Source organism: Zalophus californianus, chromosome 1 (assembly GCF_009762305.2).
Source record: "Zalophus californianus isolate mZalCal1 chromosome 1, mZalCal1.pri.v2, whole genome shotgun sequence".
NCBI lineage: Eukaryota > Metazoa > Chordata > Mammalia > Carnivora > Otariidae > Zalophus > Zalophus californianus.
The window spans coordinates 207,420,336-207,437,640 of record NC_045595.1 but is presented as its reverse complement, the minus strand read 5'-3'; the positions used below and the strand labels follow the sequence as shown (position 1 = coordinate 207,437,640).

The following is a 17,305-nucleotide window of genomic DNA, read 5'->3' as shown; positions in this document are numbered from 1 at the left end:
TCAAAGAAGGCATACACTGTGTTATATTCACCTGTGGAATATTACACAGCAGTGAAAATTAATGACTTACATCCATACTCAGTATCAGTGACTCTTAGAAACATTGAGTGAAATAAGCAAGTCTCAGAAAACTGTATCCAGAATTCCTTTTTTTTAAATTCAAAAACAAAGAAACCATACAATACATTGTTGAGGGATATACACATATCTGACAAAATTATTTTTAAAAAGCAAAAAATGACACAGACAATTCAGGATAGTCACTCTGGAGATAAGCACGTACAATATTGGTCATTTTGATTCTTGGATTGAGTGGTGTATTGATTGGTGTTCACTGTATTGTTTTGCTTCACAACCTGCATATATATTACATAGATTTTATTTTTTATCATTTTACTGTTACATATATTTTGATATCAAATATTACATTAAAGAGGAAAAAAGATTTTTCAAAACCATTCATTATATTTTAAAAAGTAATTAAATCACCTCAACTGCCACTAAAGAGGTACATAAAACATACCATGGAAATTACTATCTTTACATCAACCACAGGTGCAAAATAAATTTTTACTCGAATTTATCTTATGAAGACCACATGAGATAAAGACTGAGCCAGTTAGCTGTGAGAGATGAACCCATCTGACACAGGGCTAGAGCAGAAGCCAAGGTGGCTACAAGCAAATTTAGCCATAAGCTAAAGTTACAAGGAAGCTGGTCAGTAAAGAGAAGGCAAAAAAGTAAAAGTCTAGTAAAGTATTAGCAAGGATGTGAGGAAATGCGTGTCCTCACTCAATACCAGTGAGAGTGAAAATTAGTACAACCACTTTGAGAGCTTCTGTGCTATTTAGTTAAGCTGAAGATGCACATATCCTAATATCCAGCAACTCTACTACTAGGTGTATTTCCTAGAGAAACTTCCAAATGTGTGCACAAGCAGACAAGTACAAAGATGTTTATTGTAGGATTGTTTTGAGTCAAAAAACCAGAAACAACTTCAAAGTCCGCCGACTGGGAAATGGATAAATTATGGTATATTCATACAATTGGATTCTATACCCGCAATTAAAATGAATGAACCAAAGATAACACAATTATCCAATTCATTCGTATATAAATCTCAAAATGTGATACTGATCAAAAAAAGCAAGTTGCAAAAAGACATATATCATTTAAAACCATTAAGATTTAAAACACATACCACCACATATTGTCTATGGATTCACTGTGAACCAACTATAAAATATGCAAGGGAATGATATACACAAATCTGAACACGGTGGCTACCTCTAGGGAAGGAGGGACAGGAACTCGGAGTGCCTCCAACATCTGCAATTTTATTTCTCAAAATAAAAAAGGATCTGAAGTAAATTTGGCAAAATAATTACATTTGTAAATCTGAGTCATGGGTTGGTGAGATTCCCCCTGTGTATTTTATATGTGAAATATTTCAGAAATTAAAAAGGAAAAGGGAAATTAGGCAAAAGTAAGAAAATTGAACAAATGAACAGAAAGACACACCAAAACACAGCCTTTGAGCGAAGAGCATGAACCTTTGAGCAAGAAGCAGCGTAGGAGGTGGATCTTTAATCGGTCTGAAGTTCCCTTCCCTGGGTATCCTTGTAATAAATCCCATTTCCCTTAGGATAAAACGCAAATTTCTTGCAATAAAAAATGTTCTAACTAGAGCTGTAACTATGAGAAAACTGCTGCCAAGGGAGGAGTAAAAATCTGTACGATGTCTACCTTGAGTCCCCTCGCCAGGATGTTGGGCAGAATCAAGAGATAATTTACGTGAACGCCATAAAACACTACATGAACCGTTACGCATTATCAAGAACGCCCAGGCACAGCTAGAACGTATTTGCCCAGTTGGCGTGTATGCGTATTTTGGAAGGAGTCTGCAATTGAAGGGCTTTGGGCGTCTACGCCGCTTCTGGAAAAGGCACTCCGCACTGGTACCAGCCAAAATTCACCTACGCCTTGGCTCAATTTTTGGCCCTTGGCTCCCCCCTCATTGTCCCCAGAATAGGCCGGCTCGACAGGCCACACCTAACGTCGTCAACACTACGGAGCAGCTGTCCAGACCCGCCTCCGTCTCCCCCTTCCCACTCGCGTCGCGGGAGGGAGGATGCTCCCGCGAGGAGGGAGGGGGAGCGCTGGGTTGATTTTCCCACCCCCGGTCCCCTCCTGGGAGGGAAGCCGCCCCCGGACTCGACTGCCATTCTCACGAAAACAGGTGGCGCAGACGTAAGGCACACAAAACAGAGAACGGGGCGCGCACGAACGTTCACGAACACTCGCGAACGAAAACGCGCACAAGGGAGATCATACACTCGACAGGACCCAGGCGCGGCACGCGCGCAGGGACACGCGAGGACGCACACCGGCGCGGGAGATGCTCCAGGATGGGAGATGCTCCAGGACGGGGTCACGACTGCAGAAGCGGGGGACGCGCGCCCCCCGGAGTGGGGCGGTGACACAAAGGGGGACCGCCCACGCCGTCGCCAAGAACGGGCGCGACACAAAGAAGCCGGCAGTGGAAACACAGGCGCGTGCCCGCACGCCCGGGCCGAGGGACCCCTCGCCTCTCAGGGGTGTCACCCTCCAGACGAGAGTGCGCGGGCGGCAGGGGGATGCGCACACAAAGGGGCTACTCCCACCCTCGCACAGACGCCCGGAGGCGCCCAAGAGGGCTGAAGGGGCCCGTTAGATAAAGGTGACACATCCACTGGGGGCGATAAAGGCGGCCACACCCCCAGCGCACCGGCACCCCAACCCACGCAGACACACCGGGGGCACCACAGCGAGCGACGCGGGGCGACGCGCACACACTCACCACACACCCACGGAGGGGGTGTGGAGGGCCCCTCTCCCCGGGCATCTCGGCTGCAGCGCGATAAGGTGACACATCCGGGAGCCCCGCCGCGCGCCAGATGTGCACTCACCGGGGCCCGCCGCCCGCGAGCCTCGGACGCGGGCCGCCGCCGACGCCGCCGCCTCTGGCCCTCCACGTCAGCCAGCGGGCAGGCGGGAGCTGGCGGCGGCGCAGGCGACAAGCGCATCACGTGAGCAACGCACATGCGCAGCCGTGCAGCCCCGCCCTCTTCCGCGGCGGCGAGCGGAGCGATCAGGCAGTTCCCGGCGCTCGCGCGCTCCGGGACGGCAAGGGTCGCGGTACGCATGCGCCTGCGCCTGGGCGGGAGCGGAGGGGGCGGCCAAGGGGGCGACTTAGAGACTCGGCCTTTTCTTTAGTTCTTCCCTTTCTCGCCCCCGCGGAGGCTTTCTGGAAGGGGCCTGCGCGGGGGATTTGGAGCTGAAGTGGCCGAGCTGTCAGGAGGGTCCTGGGTGAGCGCTTCGAGGCCCCAAGGTCAAGGGCCTCCCCCACCCCCCAACCCTTGAATAGGAAACTGAAGCTGCCGCGAGAGGGCAGGGCCGGGTCCCGGGCGCCGTGGCCCAGACCTGGGGAGGCGCGCGTTCCCCGAGCCCCGCCCTGCCAAGCCCTTTCCGCGGGGGAGGCGAATCCTGCAGGGCAGGGGCGGCGTCCGTACTTGCCGTGCTCTCCCCTCCCTTCCGCTGCAGGGTGCGCGCGCTCTGGCATGTGCGCGCGCACGCGGGGTCTGGGGCTCGTTCGCGCGTGCAAGCGGTGTGTGTTGGAGGTGTGTGCACAGGGTGGCGATGTGCATTGGTTTAGGCTAGGAAAAAAACTACAAAGGCTGTGCCCATAGCAGAGCGACGAGGCTACAACAGACCAGTGATGAAGGGGAGTAAATCACGGACGATGATTGTGTTTCTTTCCCACAGATTGTCTAAAGCCACAGGGAAAATGGTGGAAAATTCACCGTCTCCATTGCCAGAAAGAGCGATTTATGGCTTTGTTCTTTTCTTAAGCTCCCAGTTTGGCTTCAGTAAGTACTTTCCTGATGGATGGCCAGGGCCTCTTTTCTGGTGTTCAAGGACAAGAATATTACTGCATTTGTTCTTAGAATGTGCACATATGAGCTGTGATTGTTTCTACTTATGCCTCTTTCTAGGAAAACCTGAAGGGAACTTGTGTTTGGTATTTCATATGCCCGACACTAGTGTAAATAATCTCAACAAATATTTATACAGCACCAGACAGCAAAGTGAATAAAACCTGGTCCCTGTGGTCATAGTCTTCTGGACGAAACAGACAAAGGAATCTACAATTAACCGTGAAAAGAGGCATGAGAACCCAGTAGAGAAACATGAAATCAGACTGGGAAACAGGGTTAGCTTTCTCCCCGACAATAAGAAGGAAGGCAGTAAGAAGGAAGATGTGGGAAGGTTTTGAATGAAAGGTTTAGAATGAGTAAGTTGGTGCAGGTGCAGCCTGTAGGAGCCAGGAAGCCAAGAGAATTAGGCTGGAGAAGTCATGTGCACTTTAGAGTCTTAGATCTGGCTTAGTTCCTGGAAGACCCTGTTTTAGATAAGGAAACCAGTGCTCACTGAGACACTACTGTGCCCAGGGTCACACAGCAGGCCCCACATCTCTCCTCCAAAGGATGTCGGAATTAAAAGGAATACAACGGAAAAAACTGGGTGGCCCCATCCAACTTTTTGGAATTTCGTGGAAACCAGGGAAGTGAGGGAGTGGTAGTGTCTCTGAACCCTGACTGCATTGGTACAACCAACCATTCTGTTGGCAAGGGTAGTGTATGGAGTAAAGAAGTTGTGACTTGAATTCAAATCTTGACTCTTCCAGGGACTAGCTCTGTCACCTGGCACCATTTGCCCATGCTCTTGAACCTTCAGGTTCTTCATCTGTAAAAGGGTGGTGGTAATGTTTATTGAATGCTTATTATGTGCAAGACAGTCCTGTGTGGTAGGTATTGTTATTACTATCCTCATTTTACAGATGACGATCCAGAGGCATGGGGTTTTAGGAATGTGCCCAGGGTACCCAGCCAGAAACTGATAGAGCTGGAATTTGAACCCAGACACTGGGTTGACTTCACTGTGCTGCCCTTTAGAGCTGTTGTGAGGATTAATTGCTTGATTCATGCAAAGTGCTTAAAACAATACAAAAGATTGATAAGTACTCAATAAATGTTGGCTGCTATTTCAGTGTTACCATTGTTTAAATCCCTGTTCTGTAGGGTATTTGAAAGATTAGAAACTATATGAATAAATAAAGGCAATGACTTTAATACTTAAATCCAGTAACACCCACTATTTTTAACCTTTTGAGGAACCACCATACTGTTTTCCAGAGTGGCTGCACCAGTTTGCATTCCCACCAACAGTGCAAGAGGGCTCCCCTTTCTCCATGTTGTCGCCAACACCTGTTGTGTCTTGTGTTGTTAATTAGCCATTCTGACAGGTGGGAGGTGGTATCTCATTATAGTTTTGATTTGTATTTCCCTGATGTTGAGTGATGTTGAGCATCTTTTTACATGTCTATTGGCCATCTGTAGTCTTCTTTGGAAAAATGTCTTCTGCCCATTTTTTAAATTGGGTTATTTGTTTTTCGGGTGTTGAGTTCTATCAGTTCTTTTTATGTTTTCGATACTAACCCTTTACCAGATATGTCATTTGCAAATGTCTTCTCCCATTCAGTAGGTTGCCTTTTAGTTTTGGGGTTTTTTTAAGATTTGATTTTATTTATTTGACAGAGAGAGACGCAGCGAGAGAGGGAACACAAGCAGGGGGAGTGGGAGAGGGAGAAGCAGGCTTCCCGCTGAGCAGGGCACCCAATGCGGAGCTCGATCCCAGGATGCTGGGATCAGGACCTGAGCCGAAGGCAGACACTTAACCGACTGAGCCACCCAGGCGCCCCTGCCTTTTAGTTTTGTTGATTGTTTCCTTCACTGTGCAGAAACTTTTTATTTTGATGACGTCCAATACTTTATTTCTGCTTTTGTTTCCCTGGCCTCTGGAGACATATCTAGTAAGAAGTAGTTATGGCCCACAACCAAAAGTTAATGCTACAAATTTTTGAGTGCTTACCACATGCTAGGCACTGATATAGGCAAAGGAGGAGCAAAATATTTAAAAATGTCCTGCTCTCAGAGGGTTTTCATTCTCGTAGAAGGAGATAGCTAATGAACAAATTAAATAAGTAATATATATATGATAACATGTACCATGGGGAAAAATTAAAGGAGGATAAGGAACGGGAGGCGGTTGCTGTTTTAAAGACAGCAGTCTGGAAGTGCCTCACTGAGAGATGAGATTTAATCACAGACATGAAAAGTGCAAGTTAGCCATGGAGCAGTCTGGGGAAAGGGCTTCCCAGACAGAGAATGGACGGTACAGAAGCCTTTAGAAGAGCATGCCTGTGGATTCAAGGAACAGGTGGAGGTCAGTAAGGTTGAAGTCTGAGAAGGTGAGGCAAGAAGTAGTAGGATAGAGGTCAGAGACCATATGTAGCAGTTATGATAAAACTAGGTAGTGGGTGCAGGAGGGTTGCAGGATTCTCTCTCCGTTTAAATATTTACTGAATTTTTTTAAAAACAAGGCAGCTTTCTTAGTCTGCTCAGGCCGCTGTAACAAAATGCCGTAGACTGGGAGGCTTAAACAATAGACATTTCTCATGGTTCTGGAAGCTGGGAAGTGTAAGGTCAGGGTGCCAGCATGGTTGGGTTCTTGGTGAATGTTCTTGCAAACCTTCTTCCTGGTTTGCAGACAACCACCTTCTTGCTGTGTCCTTACATAGTAGAGAGAGAGTAAAAGGAAGCTCTGGTCTCTGACTTTCCTTAGACGGGCACTAATCTTGTCATGCGGCCCCACCCTCATGACCTTCTCTAAACCTAACTACCTCCCAAAGGCCCTACCTCCAAATACCACCACACCGGGGATTCGAGCTTCAACATACGAATTTGGGGGACATGCAAACACTCGGTTCATAACAGTAATTATGGATTTTGATGAAAGCTTTGAAGGAAATAGAAGGAAGTGATAGGGAGTAAGGAGAGTGTGGTAGGTGGGACATAGTTGGAGTATCAAGTGATGGGGAATGCCTCATTTAAGAAGGTAATATTTGAGCTAAGACATGATGGAAGAGAAGGAGTCATCCATTGAAAGAGTCAAAGGAAGAACATTCTGGGCAGACAGCACTCACTGTAAGTGCAGTGGCCCTGAGACACTGTCTGGAGCTAGAGCATAGTGCACCAGGACTAGAAGTCGGAGAAGTGGGCAGAACATTTAAGTCCTTGCAAGCCATGGTAAGGAGTTTGGATTTTATTCTAAAGGTATTTAGTTTATTCTAAGGGTTTGGGCAAGTCAAGTGATCTGGTCAAATTTATATTTTTGGAAGATCATTCGTTGCTGTGTGGAAAAGGACTGCTCGGATATTCTGTCCTCAGGCTTGAAAAAAAAAATTCTTTTTGACAGAGCAGGGGAGGTGCAGAGGGAGAGAATCTCAAGCAGGCTCCACACCCAGCGAGGAGCCAATCCCACCACCCTGAAATCATGATCTGAGCCTAAATCAGGAGGCAGATGCTTAACCTGCTGAGCCCCCCAGGCGCCCCAAGGCTTGAAATTTCTAGACACCCGCTCTAAAAACCTGGGAGCTGTTCTTCACTTAACAGTCTTTCTCCTCCTAACTCTTTCCTCCGCTCCTGCCACTGAATCTGGCAGGCTTCTTACTGTCTCTGCCACAGATACGTCCTGGACACAACCATCCCAGCTCTCTTTGGATCACGGCAGGGAACACCATTTTCTCTTATTTACTTCTGTCCTCGTTCATAGGCCCCAACCGTATATCTTTCTAATCTGGCTAATCCCCTGACTCCTCTGCTTAAAACCTCTGGTTGGGGTAGGAATGGTTATTTCTCTTTGTAGTTTGCTGTGTCTTTAAAGTTAAAAACAAACAAAATACCTAGTTCTCCCCATTGCCTGGAGCATAAAGTCCAAGTTTCTTGTACAACATATTTCATGATCTGGGCCCTGTTTGCATTTCCAGCTTTATTTCTCAGCATTCACAGCCTCACGCTTTATGCCCCATTCACTCTAAACCACTTAAAGTTACCCCCAGATACATCACATCCCTCCTCACTTGTGTGTTTTTACTAATGCTCTTGCTGCTGCCTGAAACCCTAGTATGAGCACACTGTCTGGGTTCACATTCCAGCCCAGTAACTTTTAGTGTAAGATCCCAAGCAAGTTACTTAAATTCCCTACGCCTTGATTTTTTCAAATCTGTGGATCAGGGATAATAATAGCATGCATCCCAAAGGGTTTGGAAGGGGTCGAATAAGCGAATGCATGGGAAGTTCCTGCCACTACGTTTGAGTCATTTCTGTCTCGTACACTAGTTTGTGAGAATAGGGTCTGTGTCTTATTTCTATATGGCCTTAACTTTTACATAGTGCCTGGCATATAGTAGGTGTTCAGTAAATGCTCATTCATTGAATTAATTAAAGTCAATCACTTCCATTTATGAATTTATATTATGTTTTCCCGCTCTTTGTATTTCATTCATCTTAAAAACTATCACAAGCTGCAAGCCTGTCCCATGCCACCTTTTCTCTCTACCATCTAGTCACACCAGATCCCTCACGTTCTCTCTGTGGATCATGGCAGCGAACACCATTTTCTCATATTTCCTTCCTTCCTCATCTGCAGGCCCCAGACATATACATTTTTAATCTGGCTAATCCCCTACTGCTTATTTAGGTCCCAGTTTAGTCACTTCCTCCAGGAAATCTTTCCTGACCATTAACATCACCTCTATCAGCACTAGAGTGGGCTAAGATCCTTCTTATGTGCTCCTGTGTCACCTTTTATTACACATTCGCACTTACCACAGTGTAATGAAAATATCAGTTTACTCTCTTCCCCTCCCCTAGATTTTAAACTTGGGAAGGCCAGAGACCATGTCTTTTGGATTCACCACTGTTTCTCCCGCTCCTGATGTAGAATATGAGTCCTTCAACATCACTGATACAGATAGTTTGAAATTTGTCTGTGCCCCTTACCTTGGGCAGAGGATGTAACATTTCAAAGATTTCATTTACTACTCTGTGGAAATGGCATACATATCATAGGATTGTTTTAAGGATTAAATTAAATAATGCATGTGAAATGCTTTGAAGTGTGCTTAGCCCACAGTGAGTGCTTGGAGGTTAGCTGTTGTTTTTACAAATTAACAATAAAGGGTTCCACAAAGACTGGACTTGAGGGAAGTAAGATTGTATTCTGGGAGATGAGGCAGAAGCCCATCTTGAGGTGGATCAGAACAAGGGTAGATAAATTCACCTTTAAACAACCAGTGTCTATAATCATTTCAACCCTGTGGGAATGAAGTGTTGAATAGCTACTATATATAAAGCAAATTGCTAGGTGCTATAAGGATCCCAGTAATTGCTAAGATGTGATTTCTGCCCTTAAATTGCTTAAACTACAGTATGAGAGTTAAGACGTGTTTTAGAAAAAAGACTAACGGGGGAAACGGAATTGTTTAAGTTCTAGAGATCATTTCACAGCAATGCAAATATACTATAAGTGTCATAAATATTATAAGAATGATAGAAATAAGGAGCTGGGAGATTAAAAGGAAGGAAAACTCAATTCTGAGGTGATCAGGGAATCTTCAAAGAGCTTTTTGGTTTTTGTTTGTTGTTGTTTAAATATTTATTTTAGAGAGGGCTCGAGAGAGCGCGCATGAGCAGGAGGGTCAGAGGGAGAGGGGTAGGGAGAGAGAGAATCTTAAGTAGACTCTTTGGTGAGCACAGAACCTGACAGGGCTCCATCCCACAACCCTGAGATCATGACAGTCTCAATCAAGAATTGGACGCTTAACTGACTGAGCCACCAGGCGCACCAGGAGCTTATTGTTTTATCTGAACCTTGATAAACTAGATGCATGCCTTACTGCTCTTTTTTCTTGTTTTTGTTCCTCTCTGCAGTCCTGTATCTCGTGTGGGCATTTATTCCTGAATCTTGGCTAAACTCCTTGGGATTAACCTATTGGCCTCAAAAGTAAGTTTAATGTTTTTCTTAAATAAAAATGTATTAATACTGTTTTTAAGGATCATAGTTTTTCCTTGAGACTACCCAAATCGTAAATATTTATCCTCTTAAGATCCATAAATAGCCATATAGAAATTTAAAGCTTTTCAGAGGTCGTTATTAATACACCTCTAATTCAAGATGGCGGGATGAACACACATTATTGTCTCCATTTCCTCCTAACATCTTGCTAAGATAACACTATACAAGAGAAATGTTTAAGGTGTAAACCCACAGGAACAAATAATGGGATAGCAGATAAGAAGTATCTGAAGAATTCAAGGAAATGGATTGCAGACAGGTGAGAGGTAATAGTCTGCACTTTTTCCATGGTGCTACGGTAGGGAACGATGCAGGATTGCAGCTTTTCATTACAGGCCTTGTAGAACGATTTGACTGTCTTTTATATACATGTATTATTTTAATAAAAAAATCAGATTTAAAAAGCATGTTAACTCGGTGATGGACTCTTGAGAATGATGACTTTATAGCAGTTTAATATTTTCTTCTACAGATACTGGGCAATTGCATTGCCCGTCTACTTCCTCATTACTATAGTAGTTGGTTATGTACTCTTATTTGGAATAAACATGATGAGTACCTCTCCACTCAACTCCATTCATACAGTCACAGGTAAATGTATATCAAACGGAAGTGCGGGGGGATGGAAGAGCAAGGTGTTAGCTGTTTTATCAAGAAAAGCAACCCAGAATAGGCTGTAGTAGGTGACACATGTCAGCACAAGAAAAAGAACCTAGGAGAAATAAATACAAAGTGATATCAGAGGATATGTTTATGTGGCAGAAATAAATTCTGATGAATATGCTATTTATAGCACCAGTCAGCAGGTGTATTTTCCCATAAAGACCACAAGTATATAATATGTTTCTTAGCAACTGTGCCTGAGAAAAACATTTTATCCTAAACGGGCAGTGTTGATCAAACAATGGCAAATAGGTCCATGCAGACCTTGTTCAGTAGAGGGATTTGAGAGTGTGCATGCTCCTCAGGATCCTTGTATACACCTGACCCCAATTGTGTAGATAGAAGAGCCACGGCATGTTTTTGTAGTTTTTTTTTTTAATTCCCCTGAGTCTAAAGATTAAAATAAATTCCTGACCTTGCTTAGATTCTAGGAAGTGAAGGGGTTTTTTAAGTTGCTTGGTATGAATTTTTTTTTTTAACTTTTCAAAGCCTTTTTTCATGAGCCTATACAATGTATTTTGAAAACCAGTTCTAGTATTTTTATATTTCTTTCTGATAAGCTACTGTATTCCCTGTCTTCTTGCCTAAAATGACAGCAAATAGACAATTCGTGCAATGAGGGGACATTGTTAAGTTTGCATGAATGATTGTACCAAATGATTTAATAGTTTGAGGGTGTCGGATTAAATATATTTACTAAGCCTTCATATAACTCTGTCCCTATGAGAAATGTGCAGATGGGACTTTAATCATCATTGTACAGTTGAATGAATGAAATATTTCTTATCCTAGAGATGCAGAAAGTACCTTCCTGATTTTTATTCTAATTGGGACATTTCTTCTAAAGAGAGAATTTAAGTAGTCTTAACTTAAGAAGTCTTTTAATTATGTTAAACATGGTATTTGTCATTATGCAAATATTAGCCTAGTAAACTATGCAGTGGATCTCCGTAAACCACAGAAATGGTAGAAGAGGGGCTCCTGGGTGGCTCAGTCAGTTAAGTGTCTGCCTTCAGCTCCCGGTCATGATCCCAGGCTACTGGGATTGAGCCCCGCATCAGCCTCCCTGCTTTGCGGGAAGCCTGCTTCTCCCTTTCCCACTCCCCCTGCTTGTGTTCCCTCTCTCACTGTGTCTCTCTCTGTCAAATAAATAAATAAATTTTTTAAAAAAAGAAATGGTAGAAGAAATTGTTTGGGTAAACAGAGCTTTTTGTCCTCTTCTTACAGATAACTATGCTAAAAATCAACAGCAGAAGAAATACCAAGAAGAGGCCATCCCAGCATTAAGAGATATTCCTATTAGTGAAGTAAACCAAATGTTCTTCCTGGCAACTAAATAACTTTATGCCAAAAACTAAATTGTATGGAGACTAACACCGAGCGTTTACTATAATTTTTTATATAATAATTTTGACCATAATTATTTTGACTCTCTCTCGTACCCAGTATTGAAATGTAAACAAAGTAAGTTGATTCTTTTAGATTAAGTTATATTAATATTATAAAAGTTCTTGAGTATTAGTTATTAATGAACAGAATAAATAAAATACTGCATTACCATATAGCAGACTTGTTAAAAAAATAAGTATCAGTAAAAACAAGAAGTCCCTCCAGAGAAGCATTCATGTTATGATTTTTAAATGGCAATTTTGTCCTTCCTGCTGTTTTTTTCTTAGAGGCCCAGAATTCAAACTCTTAGATTTGGGAGAAGGGTACATTGAATTTGTGTGTTCTTGCATCATATTTGTGTCTAAGAAAGAAACATTTGTTGAGTACTTACTACATACCAGGTATTTTTCTAGATGTAGCAATGGTAAGATTCTTTCTGAAAGAGCCTACATTTCAGAAGCAGATTGAGACAGACTAAGCAAATATTATTTGATGAGTGCTATGCAGAGAATTAAGATAGCATAATGTTCTAGAAAGTAAAGGGATGACTACTTTAGCTTGGGTGGTCCTGGAAGGCTGTTGAGAGAGAGACAGTTGAGGTTGAAATTTGATTAGCAAAAGACAGGAGCCCATCAGAAGGATTGGGAATGTGGGAGAGCTTGCAGGTAAGAAGCAGCCGGGGGCAGAGACCTCCAGGTGGGAGGGAGGTCAGTGTGGACAGAAGGCCAGCAGGGGGCCTCGAGCACACTGCCCCGGGGAGTGTGGTCTGAGGGGAGCCTAGAGAGGCGCAGCACCACCGCACTGCCGCAGGGGGCTTTGTACGCCAGCATGGGAAGTCTGGAATTAAGTGTCAGTGTGATGAGTTGGAGGCCCTTTAGATTCTGAGCTAGAGGGAGGCTTTAAGGAAAGGCATGGCCTGGCCCAGTGCATGTCTTGAAAAAGTTGCTCAGGCTGGTGGATAGAGGATGGATTCAGGAGGAAGAGTTGGGGATGGGGCAGGAGTATGTATGTAAGGGGGGCGCTCTAAGTGGTGGCAGTGGTGCTAGGGATGGGCGGGTCTCTCTGCAGCCTTGGTCGGAGACACAGCTGATGGACAGGGTGTGTGTATCTGGTTGTGCGGAGTGGGTGGCTGCTGAGAGAAGTTGTGATTGAGGGGCATTCCTGGGGTCTCGGGATCGATGAGCTGAGTAGATGGTTATGCCTTTTACTGAATTAGACAGTATTTGGGGAAGTTGAGGGGGTTGGAGGTTTCAGTATATGAATTCGTTTGAGTGACTGCTCCTTGTTAATATCTAGTTGTGTCCATGTGAGATTGAGAAGCTTGGATAGAAATAAGTTTTAAAAACAAACCATATGGGGTGCCTGGGTGGCTCAGTTGTTAGGCATCTGCCTTCGGCTCAGGTCATGATCTCGGGGTCCTGGGGTCGAGCCCCGCATTGGGCTCCCTGCTCAGCGGGAAGCCTGCTTCTCCCTCTCCGTCTGCCTGCAGCTTTCCCTGCCTGTGCTCTCTCTGTCAAATAAATAAATAAAAAATCTTTAAAAACAAAAAAAAAACTAAACAAAAACAAACCATAGGTAACTTAGCAAGAGTGTACTAACAGTTGGCCAATGAGACCAAATCTCAACTCCTCAAGCATTCGAGGCCTTCTAACCTTTGACACCCAAAGTCTCTGTACAGGAATGGAGCCACACATTTTTGTGCAAATTTAACTATACCTCCTGTAAAAAGAAAAAGAAACTATTAATTTTAAATAATTGAGAAAACTAGGGTTTCCATTTTTCTTAACCATATCCCCGCCTTGTAAGCATAAGACAGGTGACATGAATCTGCTATTTCTAGTCTGTCGTTTGTCCCAGCTCCTGTATTTCTAGGGTAAGAGCATGTCCCCACACTTCAGTTTGAGAGGACCAGTTGGCTCCATCCAGGGTAGAATGGTAAATAAAAAATATGTTTATACAGTGGAAAACTGGGGCACCTGGGTGGCTCAGTCGTTAAGTGTCTGCCTTCGGCTCAGGTCATGATCCTAGGGTCCTGGGATCCAGTCCCTCATCAGGCTCCCTGCTCCGCAGGAAGCCTGCTTCTCCCTCTCCCACTCCCCCTGCTTGTGTTCCCTCTCTCGCTGTGTTTCTCTCTGTCAAATAAGTAAACAAAATCTTTAAAAAATAAATAAAATATACAGTGGAAAACCACACAGCCATGCAAACAAGAACAAATCACTGCTCTACCTAACAGCATGAATGAATATCACACACACATGTTGGGGAGAAAAACAGACATAAAAGAACATATAGTGTAAAATTCCATTTATATGAAACTCAAAATCAGGAAAAACAAACCTTTGGTGATAACTATACAATAGCAGTATTAACCAGGAGAGGCACGAGGGAACCTGTTGGGAGGTTAAAAATGCCCTGCATGTTGATCTGGGTTATAGTTACTTGGCTATAACAGAAGCATACTGTTAATATCACTTAACTTGTGCTTTTTAAAATTGAATCATAGTTGACATAACATACTGTCTTAATTTCAGGTGTACAAGGTCGCCGCTTGATATTTTTATACATTACGAAATGCTCACCACAATAGGACTAGTTACCATCTGTCACCATATAAAGTGATGACAGTGTTATTGACTCTATTCCCTGTGCTGGACCTTACATCCCTGTGGCTTATTTTGTAAGAAGTTTGTACCTCTTAATCACCTTTAGCTGTGCCACACATCCCCCCACCCAAGATCTGTGCCCTTGACGTAACATCAATAAAAAGGTAAAGAACGGTGCCTATGCCCCATCCCCAGAAATTTTAATTCACTGGTCTGGAGTGGGGCCCAAGGAGGGGTAGCTTTTAATGACTCCTGGACACTGAGCAACTTGCAGCCAGAACTGAGAACTGCCTGCCTTAATCCATTGGATTTAACAACCTGTGGTCAACCCGGGAGCAGCAGTTTCTTTGGAAGAACGGTCCTTATCAGAGCAGTCCTTTCACCTTTGTGAGACTCCGTCCCAGATCAGCATCACCCCTTTGTATTCCCCTCAGGCCAATGATAGGCCTAAGAAGATTTTGAAATGGGTCAGAAAAGGCCCTTAACTCCAGTACCCCACCTAACCTCAGGCCTCCTATTAGCTTTTCATTCTGTTTCCCAACCACCGTGTTCTTAGAGCTCCTGAAATACTATGTCAGTGTTTCTCGGATTATGGGCTGCAATTCTTTCCAGGGTCTTGCTCAGTTTAATGTAGCGATTCGCACCATTTTTTAAAATCTCAGGACCCGGGCCGGGAAGATGGCGGACGTTCAGACAGAGCGCGCCTACCAAAAGCAGCCAACCATCTTTCAAAATTAGAAGAGGGTCCTGCTTGGAGAAACTGGCAAGGAGAAGCTCCCGCGATACTACAAAAATATCGGTCTGGGCTTCAAGACGTCCAAGGAGGCCATTGAGGGCACCTACATTGACAAGAAATGCCCCTTTACTGGTAATGTCTCCATCCGAGGGCGGATTCTTTCTGGTGTGGCGACCAAGATGAAGATGCAGAGGACCATTGTCATCCGCCGAGACTACCTCCACTACATCCGAAAGTACAACGGCTTTGAGAAGCGCCACAAGAACATGTCTGTGCACCTGTCCCCCTGCTTCAGGGATGTCCAGATCGGCGACATCATCACAGTGGGTGAGTGCCGGCCCTTGAGCAAGACTGTGCGTTTCAACGTGCTCAAAGTCACAAAGGCTGCTGGCACCAAGAAACAGTTCCAGAAGTTCTGAGACGAGACATCTGTCCACACCCCTGAAGAAAATAAAGTTACTTTCCCCCCCCCAAAAAAAAAAAATCTCAGGACCCCCTTACACTCATAAAGAGTGTTTCCACAAACTTTCATATATGTGGATTATATTTAGAAATTAAAATAGGAATTTTAAAAACATTTGTTTATAAATACGAAACCCATTATGCTTTATATATTTAAATAACATTTTATGAAAAATCACTATATTCTCTAAAACTTAGCGGCGAGACCAGTAGAATTGTTTCACATTTTTGCAAATCTCTTTAAATGTCTGGGTTACTGGAAGACAGCTGGGTTCTCCTGTCTGCTTCTGTATTCAGTCCGTGCCTCTGGAGAACCACTGCGCACTTGTGAGAGAATGAGAGCGGAAAAGAGAAGCAGCATCTTAATGGTTTTCTGAAATTGGTTTTGACCGTACAGACCCTCTGGAACAGGGTCTCCAGGCCACACTTTGAGAACCACTGCTTAGTGGGCCTCAACTAGACTGTGTGTGTGCGTGTGAACTAGCGTAGGATACAGTATTGCACTTGGTCAGGCTGAGTATCTTGATTGAACACCTCTTGTGCCCACTGCAGATCTTTCCCATTCGACCCCTTTCTCCAGCCACTGATGCCCTTTTGATTGGGTCCACACAGGTGCCACTCAACAGTGCACCCTGTGTGTGGGGGGGGGTGGGGGGAATCAACACCCAAAGGACACTGTGGAACTCACTGTGGGGCAGGCATCCATCCCCCAACAAAGCCGATGTGAGCCGAATTCATTCAGCTTCGGAGGAGGTCTTGGGAGACTGAGCTGCGGTCACCATAGCAACGGTGGCCTCAGTACCGCATGCCTGCGTTGGCTCTTCCCAGTTTTGCTCCCTTGCTGCCCACTCCTTCCTAATGTCACTTTCCAAATAAACTGCCTACACACTCAAGCCTTTGTCGCAGGCTCTGCTTTCATGGGAACCCCAGCTGAGAGGTTTTTATTTTGTAAAAACTGTGCTTCAGTTACAGGGCCAGGATATGTAATGCATTTCCCTGCTGCATGTTCTAATTCAAGAAAAATGTTGGAAAGACACTGCGTTTTACAATAAGCCCAACTAATAGCATAAAATACCCCCCAAATGTCAGTAGTATAAAGTTTCCAATTTTGCCAAAACCCCCTCCAGTAATTAGATTTCTCAACAAGAATTTCATTATGGAAGGCCAAATATGAAATCACCTAAATGAAAAGCCAAGAGAATTCAAATCCAAAATTCTTCCCTCCCTAATTTCTTGACCTTCCCTGTTTGAGCAGGATCTCAATCAGGAGCCTGGGTTTTCTCCAGAAACTGATGCCTAAGTTCTCATTAGAACAGGTGTCACTCCTTAAGCAAACTGATCCAACCCCAAATTTCTTCTATATCCCACTTTTTCAAGGAGTCAGTGGGACAACCAGTATATTACCAGCGCCAGGCCCACAGAACTTAGAAAACCC

At 44.4% G+C, this 17,305-nt stretch overlaps 1 protein-coding gene and 1 pseudogene across 6 annotated transcripts in view; one reads left to right on the top strand and one right to left on the bottom strand.

Annotated features, from left to right (window-relative positions):
• Positions 1–3,043, bottom strand: part of TTC3 (tetratricopeptide repeat domain 3) — a 116,521-nt gene extending 113,478 nt beyond the window's left edge. For 2 of the 5 annotated variants that reach the window (XM_027582287.1, XM_027582288.1), the window contains exon 1: positions 2,840–2,963. The gene's annotated coding sequence lies outside the window, so the exon portion shown is untranslated. Of the gene's footprint in view, positions 1–2,839 lie in introns of all 5 variants that reach the window. The other 3 variants (XM_027582290.1, XM_027582293.1, XM_027582292.1) reach the window with 3 other exon arrangements.
• LOC113916267 lies at positions 2,904–15,874 on the top strand (annotated as a pseudogene). Its single transcript, XR_003517897.2, has 3 exons — positions 2,904–3,177; positions 9,873–9,945; positions 15,335–15,874. The product of XR_003517897.2 is annotated as a 40S ribosomal protein S11-like (transcript).
• The last annotated feature ends 1,431 nt before the right edge of the window (positions 15,875–17,305 follow it).